Source organism: Bison bison, unplaced genomic scaffold (assembly GCF_000754665.1).
Source record: "Bison bison bison isolate TAMUID 2011002044 unplaced genomic scaffold, Bison_UMD1.0 scf7180017864199, whole genome shotgun sequence".
In the NCBI taxonomy this organism is placed as follows: Eukaryota; Metazoa; Chordata; class Mammalia; order Artiodactyla; family Bovidae; genus Bison; species Bison bison.
This window is the reverse complement of record NW_011494771.1, coordinates 750,769-758,499: the sequence shown is the minus strand read 5'-3', so window position 1 is coordinate 758,499 and position 7,731 is coordinate 750,769. Positions and strand designations below refer to the sequence as shown.

Sequence of the window (7,731 nt, the reverse complement as noted above, 5' to 3'; positions counted from 1 at the left end):
GCCTTATGATCCAGCAACCCCACTGCTGGGCATACACACTGAGGAAACCAGAAGGGAAAGAGACACGTGTACCCCAATGTTCATCGCAGCACTGTTTATAATAGCCAAGACATGGAAGCAACCTAGATGTCCATCAGCAGATGAATGGATAAGAAAGCTGTGGTACATATACACAATGGAGTATTACTCAGCCACTAAAAAGAATACATTTGAATCAGTTCTAATGAGGTGGATGAAACTGGAGCCTATTATACAGAGTGAAGTAAGCCAGAAGGAAAAACATAAATACAGTATACTAACGCATATATATGGAATTTAGAAAGATGGTAACAATAACCCGGTGTACGAGACAGCAAAAGAGACACTGATGTATAGAACAGTCTTATGGACTCTGTGGGAGAGGGAGAGGGCGGGAAGATTTGGGAGATTGGCAATGAAACATGTAAAATATCATGTAGGAAACGAGTTGCCAGTCCAGGTTCGATGCATGATGCTGGATGCTTGGGGCTGGTGCACTGGGACGGCCTAGAGGGATGGTATGGGGAGGGAGGAGGGAGGAGGGTTCGGGATGGGGAACACATGTATACCTGTGGCGGATTCATTTTGATATTTGGCAAAACTAATACAATTATGTAAAGTTTAAAAATAAAGTAAAATTAGAGAAAAAAAATATATAAAAAAAAAAATAATAAAGTAAAATGAGCTTGAATTACGAGTGTTCTTTGTCTTCTGGCCTTTCATATGCAAAAAGAAGGGCTCGGCCACTTAGTTTGCATACCACCTTTAGAGAGAAAAAGAAGGAAAGAAATCAAACCCTAGTGATCAGTATGTCTTGACAGGAGAATACAATGGTCATGTTGATTATTTTGCTTGAATGGTTATTTTGCCTGAAAAATAGCAAAGTGTGATGATGTTTATAATGATGTTTGGTTCCCCCCCCTCTGTTTAATCAAAATGCAATTATCCAGAACACTGAGAGAAAGGGCAGACTTCATCCCCTAGTTAGATGAAATTTCATCTCAATAATTTTTTTTTTGCTTTAACTCTTGGTTCTGATTTGGTATTAACATTTTAAGACAGTTTATTAGATGACAGTTACGCTAAACTGTTATACCAGGAAAACTGTAAACAAGGGGTATTCCCATTACTTCCCATCATTGCAAATAATTCCTAGTGAATTATTTGTTCTCTGGGCTTTGAGTGTTCTGAAGTGTCGGTAACTCACCAGTATAGCCACAGACTTCCAACATGTGTCTGAGGCTGACAAACTGAAGGGGCAGTGTTGGAGCTGAGAGAAAAGTCATGGGACCATCTGGTCCAGTTCTGCCTTTGCACAGATGAGAACCCTGAGGCCTGGAAGGGAGACGTGGTGGCCCAGGCCTTGCAATAGTATGCGGAGAATCAGGGCCAGGACTCCATTCTCTTGAGTTTCTGTTCCAGCCGTTCCCACTATGAAGGGGCAAATTTGAGGTCCTGCAGAAATTTGCCCCAAGACTAGGAGACACACAGGGCTAACCGGCTTACTATGAGAAAACGGGCCCTCAACATCAAGTCCACATGGCTTTGATCAGCAAGGCAATCAGATGAGAGTTTTTTTTTTCTTCAATGGCTACAGAAAACAGGATCTAAGAGAAGTCCCAGCTGGGACTGATAAAAACATAATAACATAAATATGCTTTTATATCCTGCTTTCAACCATGGCTAGCCTCACTCCCTACACATTTCTGGAGTCAAGGTTCTCTAGGCTAAGTGTAACTAAATCAAATGGTTCCTTTCTTGTTTTATTACTGCATAGACATGAGAGGCTTTCCTGCTTAACCCTTTCCATGCCAACAATGATCACATCAGGACTTTCAGGGAGTGAGATGTTAGGGGTATTGCTAACACTACCTGGAGGAAAAGCTGGTCCTTTTCTGGAGTTTTCACAGAAAATTTCTAAATATGCCTGCCGAGAAAGTGAGTCATCTTCAGAGGGTGAAGACACATACACGTGCACACACACACACACACGACCTTTTAAGACTGACTGACCAGGAAACAAGGTAGACGGTAGAAACCTGGTATCCATCTTCAGGACACAGAGAGGAGGCAATGCAGCCTGATTCAAAGCATGAAGGTTTCAGAATCAGACATGACCGGGTTCTGGTTTTACTTCTGTTGTTCACTCACTATATGCCCTTCAGGGAATGAACTTATCTCTCACATCACAATTTTGTCACTTGTAAAGCAGGCACATCAAACTGACCCAGTAAGACTGATGTGGGAATGAAACGCAAAGACTTTGAGCAACACTCCCCACGTGGTACCCGGCCCCAGACTCTCCACTTCTATGAGTGTCAGTGACGCCATGGGTGTTTATCTATGTTCCTGGTAAGGAAATGCATTTAATGTCTGTCTTGTTGTGTGGAGCACAAGCATACCTCATTTTAGTGCACTTCATTTTATTGCACTTTGTAGATATTGTGGTTTTTACAAATTGAAGGTTTGTGGAACCCTGCCTCAGGCAAGTCTATGGGTGCCATGTTTTTAAAACCGCATTTGCTCACTTGGTGTCTTTCTGTCACATTTTGGTGATTCTCACAATATTTCACACTACTGCATTATATCTGCTGTGATCCGTGATCAGTGATCTGTGCTGTGACTACCATGATTCACTGAAAGCTCAAGTGATGGTTATCTTTTTTGGCAAAAACATGTTTTTTAATTAAGGTATGTACATTTTTTAAGACATAATGTTATCACATGTTTAATAGATGACTGTATACTGTTACTATAACCTGTATGCACTGGGAAACCAAAACATTGGTGTGACCTGTTTTATTGTGACATTTGCTTTATGATGGTGGTTTGGAAGCAGATCTAAAATAATTTCATTTGTGTTTTCGATCTTCACAGTACACATATGAACTTCATGAATAATGACCAAAGTCAGTCTCCTGTACAGAAACAACTAATATATATAACAGAAGTACCAAATCTGTACTCTCCCCACCAGTGATTCTTTTAAAAGGTCTAGAGGAGTAATGGAAAAATGCCTAGGTTCTGATGTCATGATCAATGTGAAAAGGAGGGATGGGACAATGGTGATGATTTCTCAATAAACGGGGGAGAGAACCCAGGCTTTAAAAGGGGGTTTGCTTCTAAAAGAATAGCTCCACCTCTCTTGGCATATCACCTGTCATAAAAATCAAGTTGTATGGCTGGTGCACTTTGCTGTACAGCAGAAGCTCACACTGACATAGTAGTGTAAAGCCACTATACTCCAATAAAACACACACACACAAAATCAAGTTAAAATGATTCATATCCTCACACAATGCACTTTATAGAGACATAAAAGCTTCAACCTTTGATATCCTCTTATAAATCACAAGTAAAAATGCTGTTTGTCTAATGAGTCCATTCTTGCTCCCTACAATCCATTCTCCACAGGCAGTTGGAATGATCTTTTAAACATATAAATCAAATCATGTCACTGGCCAGCTTAAAATAGTTCTATCACTTCCCTAGAATAAGATCCAAAGTCAACCAGGTTTTCAAGCTCAGCCTCTGTCTCCTTTAACTTCATCTTGTGTTCCTTCCTTCCCCACTCACTATGCTCTAGTCACTTGGGCCTTTTTGCTCTTCTAACACACCAAACTTTTTTCCCCACCCAGGGTCTTTGCACAAGCTGTTCCTACTATACATAATGTCCTTTTCCAGGTCATTCAAATGCAGGGTTCTTTCAACACTCATGTAAAATTTTCAGAGATCTCTTGACGTAGTAAGTCTGCAGTAAATTCTATTTGATCCTTAGTCATGTATCCATCTATATTTACTTCTCAGTACTTTTGTGTTTTGACTAATTGTCTGCATTCTCTACTCCCTTAAAATAAGCTCATGAAAGATAGGGGCCAAGTCTGTCTTCTCCTTACAGGATCCTCACCGTCTCAAAGACAAAGACTGTTCAGCAATTGAATGAACCAGAGCTCAAGCTTACAAACAGATTTTAGTTATAGCATGGGGAAAATATGATCTTCAGAATAAGGACCCTTTTCTTACGTCTTCATTTTCATCTCAAATTTTGTCTCTGTTCTGAGAAATTCAATGACCATGTTGATGACTCACTCAACAGCCTAGCCTTGAAATTTCTTGGATATCCTCCTTGAGGTCAAAATGTTCACACTTGTGGTGTACTTCAGCTATCTACTTCTACTTTTGTAATCTTACATTTCAATAGTCCATGTATAATCATAAGCTTCTTGCCTTCTAAGTTTTCTTAATTTCGTTTCACTCAGAGGCTCAGAGCATAGGAAACCTCACAGGTATCTGAGCCAGGGTTCAGGGAGCCAGGACACCAAATCAGTGGGCAAAGCATCTGCCCATGTCAAGAGTAAAGGATAAAAAGCATAAGTGTTTAGGGTGTCCAAGAGTGGGCTGAAACAATTTTAGCCCAATAGGGCACAGATATAGGGGCTGGGAAGATGCACAACATCTAAACCAAGAGATTATCTTCAGGCATAGATTGGGACTGAAGACTCACATAGAGGCCAGAAATAATTCTAAGTGACTTCCCTTGCTCCTGCAAACTACTAACGGACTCCTGAAATGGGTAGTGGAGAGGGGACTGGGGTGGAGTTGGGGTTATTGGAAATCCAGAGCTCTCTCATATCAACTTGGACAATCTGGCTTCTGACTTCACCACTGCATCAAGTCTGCCTCTTGCCAATGTTGTTTTCCAATCCAATTCAAATTGGCAATTTTCAGTCGTCCTTTAACTGGGCCTTTTGGCTACACTGGACACTGTTGATCACCTCGTCCTTCTCACAATGCTCTGCTCTGTCGGCTTCCATGATACCTCATCGCCTAATCTCCTCTGGTCACTTTGCTTCCTATCTGTCTCTGTCATGGGATCCTGACTCTCCTTTACCTCCTGCATGTCTGTCTTACACTTTCTTACTGTTTTATTGTGCATATTCCTTAGCATGATCTCTTTCACTCTCATGGTTTCATCTATCCTCAAATGTTACCAGACTCACATCCCTTGTGTAATCCTTTTATGCTTAAGCTCCAGAAGTGTGTGTTCAACAGCCTTTGGATATCTCCCCTTGGACCTCTCCCAGGCTTTTAGTGTTTCCTTCCATTCCAGTATTGCTTATTTTGGTGGGCAGGTCTACCATCCATCCTGTCAGATCTAAGCAAAAAACCAGGAAGTTAAACTTGATTGGGTCTTCTCCTTTTCTACCCACATTTATTCATTTAATCAGTTTAATTCATTCAATTAGCAAACTGTAAACAAGCCTTGTTATTCACCAGGTATTGTTCTGATTGTGGACTCAACAGTGATAAGGGAAACAGACACAATCCCTGTCTTCCCAAACCATATAAACTACTGGCTGACTTCATCTGTAAAGTGTTTCTTTCCTCTGTCCCTCCTTCTCTATTATTCTAGCAGTAGTTGGCATGAAACAGATGCTCAATTAATCTTTATTGAATGAATGAATACATGAGAATGTAACTATCCAAACATCTGCTATCCATATAGCACCGATTACAGCATGGCATACCACTGTCATTAAAAATACGTCAAAGAATACTTTATGAATCAATAGAAGCTAACGGCCAACTTAGCTAGAAAACCCCGAACAAAGCATTAGTATGTTTTGTCTGTGTTAAGCTAACACTTAGATGGTCTGGGCTTTCTGTAGTACTGACCGGGTGATTTGGCAGAGCACAGGCTCAGCCAGACCAGTCTTGATCTCTTCCAGGCACACTCTATGTCCCTGCACTGCACATATGGCTCACTGACTTCCAGAGCTAAGCACAAGTGCATCTGTGACCATTTTAATTGACTTAATCGTTTCCAAAATGTTATTAGTACCACTTGGTTATCAGCATATCAGCTCTTAAGTCTTAAGACATCAAAACAAACTGAGATTACTCATCCTGAAGATGGTAAATACAGGCAAAACTCAGGCATCTTAAGAAATATATGGTATGGTTAAACACCAAAAATAATAATCTTTGACTAATAATGACATCTTTGTGATATCAGTTAAGATCATTAGGAAATTAGCAGAGAAATATTTCTAGTATTCCTATATAATTCTACCAGATCAGTCAATCATGAATTAAAACCAAGTATCTCTGCCTCTCTTCTGGGTTCTCAATTCTTAGTAGTAAGGATAGGCACACTGAGACTAAAACAATTATTAACAGAAATTATCCCCATTTCCACAATCAGCTTAAATGGATGGAGTTTTTCAAAAGGAAAGACCAAAAATAAAAGGAAAAACATAAAAGCAAGAGAGACAACTTTATGCACAGTTACTGAGGTGCTCAGGGTGAGGTGTGCATCTTTTTAAAAATAACCAGCATTCAGGCTCAAGTTAACAATAGACAGAGGAAACAGATGGTACTTTCAGCGGGGCATGCACCAACTCCAGGAAGTATTTAAGACTGTAATTTTCTATAATAGCAAATTGTACCATGCGCACCAATTCAGGGATGGAAAGAGGTAGGTATTGAAATCAGTGATGACTTGTGTGGGCATAATAATTTGCGAGGAAAGTAAACACTCACAAAAGAACACTGAAGACCTAAGGGTCGACTCTTGCCATGCATGCAGACACGGTTGAACCTGCATCTTTGCCCAGTGGAATGAGTTCCATGCATTGATCTACAGCTCCTTTACACAGAGCTGGAAGGAAACAGAGGTCACCCTGGCCTCAGAGCACCCTGTCGATCTTTCAAATGCAGAAGAAAGAGGCAAGACTTTCAGCATTTTAACCTTTTCTATTTCACATGCCTTTAAGTAGACAGATTTTTCTTAGTGACAAGTCAGTGAGAAATGTTCAGTTCTGGGGATTAAAACAATTAACTTCTATATGTCTTCACAAAGCTCCAGATACTATCAATTTGGTCTGTTTACTTCATAGCAGTTTCAGCTTTTCCTTGGCTCAGGAGCATGTCAGAAGCTGTTTACAAGTATTATATATGGACATTTTTGGGTAAGTTTCTTTAAAAAAGTGCAATGAATTCACATAACTTACATAAGGTCAACTATGTGTGCCCGCCCTAAATAATGAAAGGGAAAACCCACGTCAGAGCAGGTGATTTTGCCCATGCTCTGACCAAGCACTCGGGCCGTGGAGCGTCCCTGAAGCCACTTCGGTTCTCCTTTGGTCAACTTCAGTTCTCTGGTGCTTCTCAGAGTAAGAGCACCTCACTGGGTTTAGTGTGAGTCTAGTATTGAAGATATAGTTAAAAAATAATTAGATTCTTTGATCATTTATACTTTATGTACTGAGCCCTATGTCTTATGCGTGCACTGCTCAGTCGCTTCAGTCACGTCTGACTCTTTGTGACCCTATGGACTATAGCCCTCCAGGTTCCTCTGTCCGTGGGATTCTCCACACAAGAATGCTGGAGCAGATTGTCATGCCCTCCTCCAGGGGATCTTCCTGAACCAGGGATCAAACCTGTGTCTCCTGCATTGCAGGTGGATTCTTTACCATCTGAGCCACCAGGGGTGCCCATCCTATGTTTCATAGAAGATGCAAATCCACGCTACATAAAAATAGCATCATATTGATGGCTTTGAAATCACTTGCTACTCTTGAATGACCTCACCTTTACCTCACTTGCAGCTATTATATTTCCCAATCAACAGTGACCTTCTGATTCTAAATTTCAGAGGGTACCTCAGTTCTCTGAGCCAGCCAACTAACTGAAAAAAAAAAAAAAAAAGAC

The 7,731-nt window shown here is 40.6% G+C and overlaps 1 protein-coding gene across 1 annotated transcript in view; it reads right to left on the bottom strand.

The window, feature by feature from the left end:
* Positions 1–7,731, bottom strand: part of ADCY8 (adenylate cyclase 8 (brain)) — a 227,901-nt gene that overhangs the window by 101,914 nt on the left and 118,256 nt on the right.